Source organism: Dama dama, chromosome 27, assembly GCF_033118175.1.
Source record: "Dama dama isolate Ldn47 chromosome 27, ASM3311817v1, whole genome shotgun sequence".
NCBI lineage: Eukaryota > Metazoa > Chordata > Mammalia > Artiodactyla > Cervidae > Dama > Dama dama.
Genome location: NC_083707.1, coordinates 4,957,679 through 4,970,849, shown reverse-complemented (window position 1 = coordinate 4,970,849; position 13,171 = coordinate 4,957,679). Strand labels below are relative to the sequence as shown.

The following is a 13,171-nucleotide window of genomic DNA, read 5'->3' as shown; positions in this document are numbered from 1 at the left end:
CGAGATCCCCGAGAAATTACAATGATTGACAGTGAGGCAAACAATTATTTCATAAGGACCGTTGTGACAGAAGCTGGCAAGGAGGATGGCATGTCCATTTTCTCAATCTATATTCTAATTTCTGTAGTGCGTATCTTACAAAAAAAAATTACCAACAGAAGAGATGGGGTCTTCCTTGTTACTAGAAAACAGATGTTCAAACTGTGGAGATGAATATTTGGCAAATGTTAGTAATTTTGGCCACCCTTCCTGCATCTTTCTTCTCCCCTACCCCAACTGATGACACCTGCTCTAATATCATGATCTGTCACCAAGACCGAGCAAAGAGCTTTCTAATGAGGCTTTCTTTTTTATAGATAGATCTCCAGGCATGTCAGTTTTACACCATCAAAATTCCTGAAATGATTCCAGAGAAGCAGATATTTTTCAAAGGGCTGACTTGAAAGAACCAATTTTGACCTGTGGGATGAGCATCTTATCAAGACAAACTTGGTCTTCATGTCGAAGGGGACTTGCCTGAAAGAGTGAACTATGTTAAATTTGGAAGAGGAATATTAAGTGGATTTTAGCATGTCTTTTTGGAGTAGGAAATGACAACCCACTCCAGTATTCTTGCTTGGAGAGCTCCATGGGCAGAGGAGCCTGGCGGTCACCATGGGGTCGCAGAGACTCAGACACCACTGAGGCACCTTAGCACAGCACAGCTGGTCTTGTGCTGTGATCTCTGTTACCGGGAAACAAGCTCTAAGGGACGGGATGTTAAAGTCACTTTAGTGCTTTAAAATATAACTGGAAAATGGGGTTAAAGGCAATCTTTGGGCATCAGAAAAATCGCTGTCTTAAAAAAAATCCAATATCCAGAATTATATTGAATAAATACCAAAGGATACTCAGCTACTGTCAAGACTAATAGGCCAATGAGTACCATTTTTAAAAAACATTGGGTGGTCTGTCACAGGGCACCAGACCCTCAGCCTCCAGGTCCTGTTGACTTGAGGTTGCTGGAGACAGCTAAGGGTTTTCACCTTAAATCAGATAGAAATGAAAAATTGACAAGCACACAGCAATATGCACACACATGATATAGAAGTGACAAGGCATGCAGAATTCAAGTTGATTTTCGAAGAAAAGTGCCCAGACATGTCACCAAAGTTGGACAAGAAAGATGATTTCTCAACTAACATCACAGTTCCTATGTCAGGCTGTGATCAGTTTATATTTACCAAAGTAACAAAATAAATGATTAATTAACCCTTAGATGTTACTATATATTTTTTGTATTTAGAAAATCTTTGCAGATGGCTAACCTAAAAAAAAAAATCACAAATGCCTTTAAATGAAAATGCCCAGTTACCTTTCATCAGAGGTTTATATCTTTCCTTTTTTTTTCATATCCCTTGGAGACTGATCAGTGATGCTGCCACCAAAATACAATATATCATTAAAAAGGATTGCAAATACAAAGAACGAATACTAATAAGAAGAGCAAAACTCAGAAGCCTGTTCATCTGATTCTCAGGTGACTTTATAGGCAGTTTCCTTATTTTAGAAACCATGCTAAAGAACCATTTATTAATTAATTTGCTAACTCCTGAAACAAAATTCCCCGAGCAAGCGGCTGCCTGGCAGTATTGCTGAGAACACAGTTGTTATTCATCCACACAGGACAAGATGGATCGTCTATGCGAACAGGCTTCTCCCAGGGTCCCCGCTGCTGGACTCTACCTCTTTACACACCAAGAAGACCCCGATGTGGGTTCTAGGACACCAATATCTTCACTAAAGGAGATTTACACCCTCCACGTTGTCACCGCCCACTGCAGGGTCTCTGCCGGCTGAGTGTCCCTGTGCCTTTAAAAGCGCAGCTGCGTCCTCCCCTCTCCAGTGTTTGCACTTTTACCTGTAATCTGATTGCAGGGAGGAAAGGAAAACCCAGGCGCCCCTCCCTAGCACCCCTCCCTGGCACCCTGTCACCGCGACCGTCTGTTTGGTTAGTAATTCTACCTAGCTAGGACTTCTCCCTTCACTGGGCTTGCAGCTCACTCCTCCACCGAGCTGCATCTCCATGGCAATGGAAAAATACGATGCTGGAGAGGACTGGGAGGGCCCGCAGCCCTCACACCCTGCCCTCAGCTCCCGCCTGCCTGGCGGGAGGGGCTGGGCTGATGTATTTGTCGAGTTTAGGGGTGTTGGGATTCAGAGATCAAAGGAGGTCAAAAGGGGGCTGTTGGAATGGGAGATATTTATTGTGTTTAATATAATACAAATGTGTTAAGGAGAGAAACTAAAACCTTGAAAGTCATGTAGATTGTGGGGAGTAAACGTAAACACCAGGTCTGAAAGTGGGCTCAAATGAACCGGCTGCTCGAAAGGCTGCCATATTTTAAAAATTTTAAACGGAGGGTAAATTAAGACTGTAACCATCTCAATGAAAACTGAAGACACAAATCTGTCAAAAACATTCGTTAAGATTTCTAACTCTGCTTCAGACCTGCTTTGTAAAACCTTCTGGCTGTAAATGCCAGGATGACCCAGAGCACTTGAGAAATTTCTGGTTACACTTCCTAGCAACCTGTGTTTTGTTCTTAAGGACATTTGCTTCATACTATTAACTATACAGTTAACTTTGTGCCAGTTAAACAATGTGAATTTGACAAATTGTGGGCTGGGGGTGTGAGTGCCCGTTGGAGAAAGGGGCTTTGTGCCTGGGGGTCTCCATTAATGAAACAAGAAATAAGCCTCTAGTAAAACTGATATGATGGGGAATGACTTCTATTCAGTTAACTCAATTATTAGTGCTAATTGGGGCCAGGTGAAGCATGGATAATTGAAATTCACAGATAATCCAAAAACCTCTATTTAACCAATAACTTCAAACTTCTTGCCCATCAAACCAATTACTGGAGGACCTAACAAATAGGAAAAATGGATTAAATTGAATTTCACCTCCCCAAAGATTCCCACGATGATGTCTTTTTATTGATGAATTCAGGATAAGAGCCAAAGATTGACTATATTCCAGACTAAATTACAGACAGTCCTCGACAATTAAAAAGGAAAGGATTTTTATCCCCATAGTTTGTTTGTAAGTCAGCTATTTGAACCTCGGAATGCTGTTTCTCATGGAACAATGTTATTTATTCACTGTGGTTGGATTCCAAGGCAGTCCAGAGAGGCCAACTGGTAACCTAATGACACAGGAAATATATTTAGAATTCTAAGTCCCTTAATCAATCCCTTTTGAATCCTAAACCCTTAGCCTCCAACCCCTAAATCTCTCTGAGCCTTAAATCTAAGGGTTTTTTAAATTGAAGTAAAATTCACATAACATAAAATGAACCACTTTAAAGGGAACAGTTCAGTGGCCTTTACTGTGCTCCTGTGTTGTACAGCCATCTCCTCTGTCTGCTTTCTGAACATTTTCATCGCCCCCCAAAGAAACCCCCTTTAAACCCATCGTCAACCCCTCTGCACCCTCCCGGCCCCTCTGTCCCTGAAAACCACCGATCTACTTTCTGTCTCCGTGGATTTCCTGTTGCGGACATTTCATATAAATGCAATCATACATGTGGTCTTTTGTGTCTGGCCTCTTTCGCTAACGTAATATATTTAAGTTCATTCATGCAGTATCATGTGTCAGTACTTCATTCCTGTTTATTACCAAATAACATTCCATCGTATGGATGGGCCACATTTTATGGGTCCATTTACCAGCTGATGGAGACTCGGGTTGTTTCCACCTTGTGTCTGTGTGACGAAGGCCACCATCACCCCTGAGAACACATCCTGGATCCTCTGGTCCCTGACCAATCAGGAGGTGGGGTGGAGAAGAATGGACAGAAGCTTGGGGAGTCGGGCGTTCTGCAGCAGAGCTTGGGCGGCTCCTTCAGGCGTGACCTGGGCTCCAACCGTCCGGGTCAGGTATCTGGGGCAGGCAGGGCCCCTCCCACAAGGGCTATGTCGGCAGAGGACATTTCTCAAGACACGCCCACAGGGAGGGGTAGCTTGAGACAGGGACCACCACCGCGGAGGAAGGGCTGGGGAGGCAGGTAGGGCGTTCAGAAGAAAGGTACCTCTCTCAGGCTCAAGTAGTGGCCCGGAATGAAAACAGAAGCCCAGCAAGAAGTCTGCCAGATGCTCCTGGTCCTTTCCCGCTTTTCTGAAAACATGGGTGCCAGAAAAAGTCTCCACGGCAACCACCGCATGTCACACTGAAGTCCACCCTGCGGATAATTCTGTCACTACCTGAGTATCCCCTGCCCACAAAACCCACGCAATCTCCTCCCCCTGAAGCTCCAATCCTTGGCATCGGGCCCCAATGCAGCTGCTTCCTTGTGAGGAAGGGGGGCTGTCCGCCCCTAGGGAACATTCCAGAACTCCAGATGCCGATCCTGTCTGCCTCCATGATGCCCATCTGGCATTTTCAATGATTAGTGCTGGTCAAAATAGAACCAATGAGCCCCTTAACTTCTGGTTGTCTCCAAAACGCAAAGCTCTGTGAAGGCAAAAGTCAGGTGGTCTCAGAGCCCTCCACACCTGACTTGGGGAAGGGGGCTGCCCACCCCCCCACACTCCCTCCCCACACCTCGTCCCCCTTCCGTGTCCACCAGCTCAGGATCAGCCTTTTCAGAGTCGCCTCCTTCTCTCCCGCCTGTGACCACGTGCTGTTTGTACAGCACACAGTAGCTTGCGGAATCTGTTCCTTCCCATCCCATCCCAGACCTGCATGCTCTCCATGGCCAACCATTGTGGCTACAGCACTAAGATCTTCCACTGGGATGAGGAATGATGCTCTAGCCTTAGGTCATTCGTGGGATACTATTTGGCTGAATTCATCTGTGCTACTAAAGTCTCAGATTATCTCCCAGGACAGTAGAGATATCTAAATGAGCATTTTTGACTTTGTAAAAGGGTTAGTCGCTCAGTCGTGTCCTACTCTTTTGTGACCCCATGGACTGCAGGCCGCCAGGCACCTCTGTCCATGGGATTCTCCAGGCAAGAATACTGGAGTGGGTTGCCATGCCCTTTTCCAGGGGCTCTTCCCAAACCAGGGACTGGACCATCTGAGCCACCTGGGTAGCCTTTGTAAAGCCACACAAAAGCAAATTAAAATTTCATATGAAGCACCCCAAAGGAAGGTTTCTCGAGTGATATCTGTGGTGACACCTCGGCCACGGATTTTGCTTTGATCTCTGGCTGTCCTGTGAAAAGTCCCTGCTGAGGTACAGTCAGTTCAGTTCAGTTCAGTCGCTCAGTCGTGTCCGACTCTTTGCGACCCCATGGACTGCAGCACACCAGGCCTCCCTGTCCATCACCAACACCCAGAGTTTGCTCAAACTCATGTCCATTGAGTTGGAGATACCATCCAACCATCTCATCCTCTGTCGTCCCCTGCTCCTCCTACCTTCAATCATTCCCAGCAGTAGGGTCTTTTCAAATGAGTCAACTCTTCGCATCAGGTGGCCAAAGTATTGGAGTTTCAGCTTCAACATCAGTCCTTCCAATGAATATTCAGGGCTGATTTCCTTTAGGATGGACTGGTTGGATCTCTTTGCAGTCCAAGGGTACAGTCAATGTGGCTTAAATGGCATTGCAGAAGGACCTGTCCAGAGTGGTGACTCTACTGCTTTCAACAGCAAGACACAAAGTCTGGGGACTCCCCAAGGACTTGGGGTCTTTACCAGGTGAAGCAGCACTTTTTGGGGCAGGGACACAGAAAATAAGAGTGTCCCCCTCTCACAGGGCCGGCCACCCGGGAGGGGAGACGCTGGTCCTGTGGAAGGTGATACTGTCGGGAGGTGAGGGAGCGGGAGTGGTCCGGAGGCAGAGCAGAGAGTGGGCATGGAGCCGCTGGGGCGGGCCCCTCCCGTCCTGGTGACTGCCGGCATTAACGCAAGTGGATCCGTGTCCCACCACACAGTGAGAGGGAGGCTGCCGTGGGGCAGGGTGGCCAGAAAGGGCTGGTTTCCCTGGCTGGGCAGCTGAGGGGAAAGCTCCATCAGTGGGTTCCTCTCTGTCCCTCTCTCTCTCCTCTTCTGCCCCAAGACCACTGTCCTCCCCATCCCGTGAGTTCTCTTCCTCAGTCAGTATAGAGCCAGAGTTTGCAATCAGCTGAGCTTCTTATGTGCCAACTATGGCTGTTGTTCTTCTGGCTCTTTGCAACCCCGTGGACTGTGGCCTGCCAGGTTCCTCTGTCCATGGGATTCTCCAGTAAGAATACTGGACTGGGTTGTCATTTCCTTCTCCAGCCACCTATGGTGCTGTTTAGATATATACACACATATGTAGTGTCATTTCACTGAATCCTGAAATGTGCTAAGTAGGGCTATTTTCAACCTTCAGTCAACCAGCCAAAATCTGAAATATTGTCTGTTCACTTTCCCTTCTCCAGCCCTAACTTGCCAATAATGAAACTTGTTTATACGGGCTTCCCCAGTGGCTCAGTGGTAAAAGAATTTGCCTGAAATGCAAGAGATGCTCAGGAGACCCCGGTTCAATTCCTGGATTAGGAAGACCACCTGGGGAAGGAAATGGCAATCCGCTCCAGTATTCTTGCCTGGGAAATCTCATGGACAGAGAAGCCGGGAAGGCTACAGTCCATGGGATTGCAAAGAGTCGGACACAACTGAGTAACTAAACAACAAACAATTCTCACTTTGGTTCTGCCTCTGTGTGAACTTTTATGCAACATCAAGAAATAGCCATCTTTTAGAGTTGTCTTTATATCACACAAATATTTAAAAAATCAAGATGATTATAATAATGTGCAAAGGAGTATTTAAAGCAAATGCATTTAAAATGTGTGTGTGTGTGTGTGTGTGTGTGTGCAGATGAAGAGTATACTAAATGAATAAGTTACTCCTCTATGGGGCAAAATTTAGCCACAATTTCTCCCTTTCATCTGATGCATTTTTTAGGAATTAGAAAATTATGTAGCAAGTAAGGTAGGAGTTGATAGGGAGTGAAGAAAACTGTTCCCAAAATAAATAGAGCTGACATTTTCAGCACACTGATAAGAACAGACAGTTTGACTTCTTACCGTTTCCTTATCTTTGCACTCTGAACACTGGGAGAGTGACGTCAGAGTCCCTGTTGGCAGAGGGAAAAGTTTTTCTTGAAAACCCTGTAAAAAGATGACATCTTCCACACACGCAGACCTACTGGATTCTGGGAAACTCCTGGAAATGGGCATTTCTGAATCTCATGGTAAGTGGCTTAGAAGCAAGCAGTTGAAATTTCTCCCAGAATGTAGTCTGAGTAACCTTCATTGGTACGAGCATCTGTGGCTTGTTTTCCTCCACTTATTTTATGTATGTATTTATTTTTGGTCGTGCTGGGTCTTCACTGCTACACAGGCTTTTCTCTAGTTGCAGGGAGTGAGGACCACTCTCCTTACAGCGCGCAGGCTTCTCATTGCCGAGCACAGGCTCCCGGGCGCAGGGGTTTCACAGCTGTGGTCGCTGGCTTCTCCAGCACAGCCTCAGTAGTTGTGGCACAGCGGCTTCGTTCTTCCAGAGCACATGGGATCTTCCTGGATCAGGGATCGAACCCATGTCTCCTGCATTGGCAGGCAGACTCTTTACCACCGAGCCACCAGCGAAACCTGCGTGTCTTCGTTTTCTCTGAGATTAGAGCAAGTCTTAGACCCAAGAGAGTCAGAGAGAAATAATGCCTACCACGGAGGTTGGGGACGGAGCTCAGGTTTATCGATGGTGGAGCTGCGGAGGTGCTGCTTTTATTGATTTCACACACGGCTGCCAGCGCTGCAAAGTCAACTGAGTCAGAATCTCACCCTAGCTTCCTGAAGACCTTGCCAGCAAATCCCTGAGTCCCCATGCCAGCCTGTCGGTACCTCCTGCCCCAGGATTTGTGCTGACCCCGAACCCCCTCCACTCAGCGAAAGGGGACCAAGCCTCCCCCTCCGTCACATCTCTCCCCGTTCTGCCTCTCTTTCCAAGTTCCAGAGTCCCTCGTGTTTCAGAAGGTCCCTGTGTCCCTGTTTCTCCTCACAGCTTCCTTCCTGTTGTGTGTTTCCTAGTCTTTGGTTGATTTGCCCTTAGACTGATCTCACTGTAACCTTGAAGGAATATTACCTTACGGGCTTGGGGCTGGAAGGGGCAGATGAGGACGCAGCTGAGGCGTCTGGACAGGTGGTGTTCTCGCTCTTAAGCTAAGTAATAGGGGCATAAAGCCATTCTTTTATATTTGTTCACCTTTATGTGGCTCAGTGGTAAAAGAATCTGCTTGCAATGCAGGAGACACTCAGGAGATCTGGGTTTGACCCCTGGGTTGGGAAGATCCCCTGGAGAAGGAAATGGCAACACATTCCAGTATTCTTGCCTGGAGAATCCCAGGGACAGAGGAGTCTGGCAGACTGCAGTCCATGGGATTGCCAAGAATCGGACATGACAAAAACAATAATATATATTACATTAATATAAAATATGATAATATATTTTATAATATAAATGCATTTTATTTTATTATTTTCATATATTAAGTATGTATTTTTGCATATAAGAAACAGCTCAGGGCAATTTAAAATTTTAAGGAATCCTAGATTTATTTAATGTCCTGTTCCCCCCCCACCCCCATATCCTAGGGTGTTCCCTACATGGTTTGTCACTTTTCCTCCTCAAACCTCAAGATGGAGAGTCAGGAAAGACACCCACCACAGGCTGCAGATTCCTACGGTTTTGCTGTCTGTGTTTGCACGCGTAGCTCAGTGTGGGTCCCTGGCTGGCTTACACACGTCAGCACACATGTAAACTATGGTGAGTCTCGTGGAAACACCATTGCCGCCCGGCTCAGGGATCGGCAGATCTGGGGCTGCTTCAGGATTTGTTTTCCAGCAAGTTCCCAAGGGAAGGTGGTGCTCTTGGTCGGTGGGTCATGCTTGGAGATCCATGGGTGACCCCTGGAGAACCCCGGGTACAGTGGGAAGGCTACAGGTACAGACGAGCAGAGAGACTGCCAGGCATCTCTGAGGCCAGAGCAGGTGCAGGTGTGAAGAGGAGGTGACCGACCTCTGAACTTGAAACTTCACACATGATTCAACAGACTTTTGACTTACAACATTTCTTCTGTATTTGAATTTTTCAGGCTGAGAATATATTGCTGGGGAAATGGCACTTTTCATTATAATTTTTTTCACAAACCCATATAATACTCGCCATCAAGGAGACTGATGACACCATCTGGGCTTGAGTCACGTTCCCCCTGCCCCCTCTTCCAGCTCTCAGGTCTGAGCAGATGACCTTGCTACATATTTCAGAAGCTGTAAGTGATGTGCCTACGTGAACTTGGTTTAGTCTTTAATAAATTCAAAAATACTTAAAAAAAAAGACTGATAGAATTTTTTTAAAGACACAGTAAGCCAATCAGGTACACCTTTTCTTGATACTCTTAATTGTTAACAGTTTGTCTGATAAGCAGGCAATAAAGGTAAATGAAGCAACTAATAGATGATTTTCTCTCTTACACAGCCCAAATCATTTTTCCCCCTGGTTTTGCTGGCCTTTTGCTTCTCTGCTCCTCCAGTGTTTATTACCATCAGCACCACTGTTCCCAGGACTGTCTTAGTAACACGGGGTCTAATCCTCCTCACCCACCAGGCTACAAAGTACACACATCACACTCTTAACTCCTCCTAGCTCTTTCAGGAAGCCTTCCCTGGGCCTCAGAAGGGTGCAGGACCCTAACACCACCCTTCCCCTCCCAGCTGTTTCAGGAAGCCTGACCTGGGCCTTAGAAGGGTAAAGGACCTGGACAGCCCCCCGACCAAGGCCAAGGGAATTCATCACGTGTGTCCATTTGTTTATCCTTTTACTCTTTCAAAGACATGGGTGAAACAGGTCAAAAGGTAGGTACTTCTAGTTATAAAATACATAAATTGTGGGGATATAATATACTGCATGGTGGCCATAGTTAATAACACTGTGTTGTATATTCGAAACCTGCTAAGAAAATAAATCTTAAAAATTCTCATCACAAGAAAAAATTCTGTTAACTATGTTCGGTGACTGATGTTAAAACTAGACTTACTGTGATGATCCTTTCACAGTATGCACAGATATTGTGTTATATGCCTGAATCTAACATAACGCATGTCAATTATGGAAAAAAGTGCAAGTGTTAGTCGCTCACTCCTGTTCAACTCTTTGCAACCCCATGGACTGTAGCCCACCAGGCACCTCTGTCCATGGGATTTTCCAGGCCAGAATACTGGAGTGGTTGCCTGCTATTTCCTTCTCCAGGGGATCTTCCCGACCAGGGATCAAACCCACGTTTCCTGCATTGCAGGCAGATTCTTTAGCGTCTGAGCCTCCAGGGAAGCCTATGTCAATTATACTTCAGTACAATTTTTTTTAACTAAAAAAAAAATCCATAAACTTCCTGGCAGCACCTGGTGAACAGACCCTCAGTAAATGCTGTGGAGCAGCAGAATGTGACAAGCACAGCTTTGCAAAGCCCCCTCTGCGAACAGTAACATGTAGGACCACCAGCTTCCTCTCCTGGATCCCCACGTGCTTGTGGGCCAAAGGGGGACAAATATCTACCTCACAACTTCCACCCACATCCAAGCTGAAGTTCCTGCGAGTTTAAATAACCGAAGCAGCGTTGGGCATTGGAGGCTGTGTGTGTGGAAGGGAGTCATTGAGAATCAGTTACTTACATATTTAGGGATGTGATCAGTATGAGGCAATGTTTTTGAATAGTTGAATGTGACTCCAGAAAACCATTTTAAGAGAAAAACAAATGGTGTTGTGACGACCCCTAAGTTAAAGAGAAACCTGGATCTGGAAGGGAAGGGGCCACGTGCTTGTTTTCCTCTGGAGACACTGTGTGAACCTGCGACACGGGGGTGTGGTCCTAACACACTCTGGAAACCTCCCCCAGCCCCACCAGGGCAGGCCCCAGGTGTGTTTGTGGACCCAGCCCCATCTGAACACGGGAGCCACTCAAAACTCTGCAGGAGACAGTTACTGTCCATTGGCTCAACCGTCTTCTGAGGGTCCAACCCCACGACATCCAGGAGTCAGCGTGCCTTCCCAGCAGGTCTGGGACCTGACTCATGGAGTAATAGGGGTCCTCCCTGGACACGGGTGGGATACACCCATCCCTTCTTGCAGGGTTTGGGCAGAAGGTGCGGAATCTCAGGCTCTGTTTCCATTTCAGGACCTGGTATCCAAGCATTCTGTAACTTTATTCTGTCGAACAGAGCGTACCTTTAGCAGGAGAACTGGGAGGTACTGCAGTCTGGGAGCGATGTCTCGGGGCCTCGTGAGGGTGTGAGCCCACTGTGTTTGTCATCTGTCCCACCTCGGGGAAGGGGGCCCAGCCCTGCTCCAGTCCCCGTCCTGCAGCCCTGAGATCCTCCCTGAGGCCTGGGGCTCGTCCTAACCTCATGACCCCTCTCTCCATGTGCAAGGGTGTGGGAGCTGCCCACTGCCAGCATCACAGCACAGAAGGAAGGACCCCCCCAAATCTCCCATGATCCTAATCAAACGCCCCAGAGGGGGTGCAGGGTGAGGTCAGGGGTTCCCTCAGGAAAAAAAATAAAAACAGCCCAGGGAAACAGAACAAGTAATTTTCACAAGTGACTCTCTTTGCTGCTTTCGATGACCACGTCTCAGATGTAAAGATTGCCAAAGAAGCAGGCAGCGTCGCCGCAGAAACAGGCATGTCTCCTTTTGTCTTAGATTAAGTCCAGAACCAGGGACTGGAGACCCGCTTCCGCTGGAAACCACTTGGGGCCCCTCCTTATTGTATTCACTGGCTTCCCTTTCAACGAGATGCTCTTGCTGCTGAAAAGAGCAAGCGGTTCGTCAACATGCACCTTGCATCCGTCATGCCTTCCTCCTGTCTCAGTGAAAGAACAGGAAGCAGGTACGGAGATGCGCCGACCTCGGCGGAGAGGCAGAGCTGGTGTGGCCGCCAGTCGAGTCGCTCCGTGTTGTTCATTTTTCTCAGTACAGACCCAGCTGTGAATCTGATACTTCCCTTCCCCCACTTTTCCTTTTTCCCCTGTTTTATGAGGCTGTCATCTTCAGGGCACCACCCTCTTCTCACAACAGAGCGAAAGGAAGGCTGGGAGGAAAAAGGTTTCCTGGAAGTGATTACGAGGCTGCTGCAGAAATCAGGAGATACGGTGGAAGGGAATTTTATTTTCTCTGTCTCTCTGCACTTGAGTCTCAAGTATGCCTCATAAAACTACGCAATTAATCTGCCATGTACAGATTGGACAGAGTTCTAAACCTTAGAAAACACACCTCAGCAAAATTCAACATGCTTTCATTAAAAGCGTGAGAGGGAAGGTGATTTAAATTATTAAGAGTAGCTGCAGTGCATTTTTAGTGCTTGTGGCATCATACATTGGTTTATGGAGGCTGGTTGCCCTAACCCAGCTCTGTCTGCATTGCTTTTTTGTTTGTTCTTCTTGCATTATCTTGTCTTTTAGGCTGTTTCAAGAATGGAGCCTACATCTCCTCCAGGAATTCACCGAGACCAAACCTCTCTCTGCAACAGAACATGCCTCCTAGCACCTCTCCAAACATCTCTGAAGCTGTTTACTTTGCTCAGTGCCGACCTCTCTTCAGAAGGAATGATTTTCCTTCAGGAGCGAGGGCCCTTCATTTGCCTGGGAAATTGGAAACAGCGATGCATTGTCTAGTCATCCCATCCTCTCAGAGATACTGATAGAGATGGGTTTAAACCTTTACCACCCCTATTAATTATACACTTGAGATTTCAATGGCTGGTGAACAAAAATTTCACTACTACACTGTAATCAGGCAGAGGGAGACAGCGGCATATAAGTTGTAAATTTATGTAAAGCTACATCCGGGAAGGAATCCCCAGAGTGTGTACAGAGGGGCATCAAGCTAGTTTGTGATAGTAGGTACCAGCTGGGGAGCCTGGCGCTGCCACCGAGCCTCTTGGGGGTGGATGGCGATGCGGTGGCATCACCGAGGTTCCCCCGAGGTTCGTCAGAGGTGGCTGCCTCCCAGGTTGGGAGCTCCTTAGACATTAAATAGTAGTTTTTCAGAAACTTTTACTGTAACGGGTGATTCATCCCTACATTTGACAGAACTGTGTGTGAGAGCAAACCAAATCCTGTCCATAATGTGTTTTTGTTGTTGTTGTTTAGTCGTTAAGTCGTGTCTGACTC

General features: G+C 47.0%; 1 long non-coding RNA gene across 1 annotated transcript; it reads left to right on the top strand.

The window, feature by feature from the left end:
* Positions 1–7,096: 7,096 nt before the first annotated feature.
* Positions 7,097–9,290, top strand: LOC133047815 (uncharacterized). Its single transcript, XR_009690849.1, has 3 exons — positions 7,097–7,206; positions 8,603–8,774; positions 9,103–9,290. It is a non-coding gene; the product is annotated as an uncharacterized LOC133047815 (long non-coding RNA).
* Positions 9,291–13,171: the final 3,881 nt, after the last annotated feature.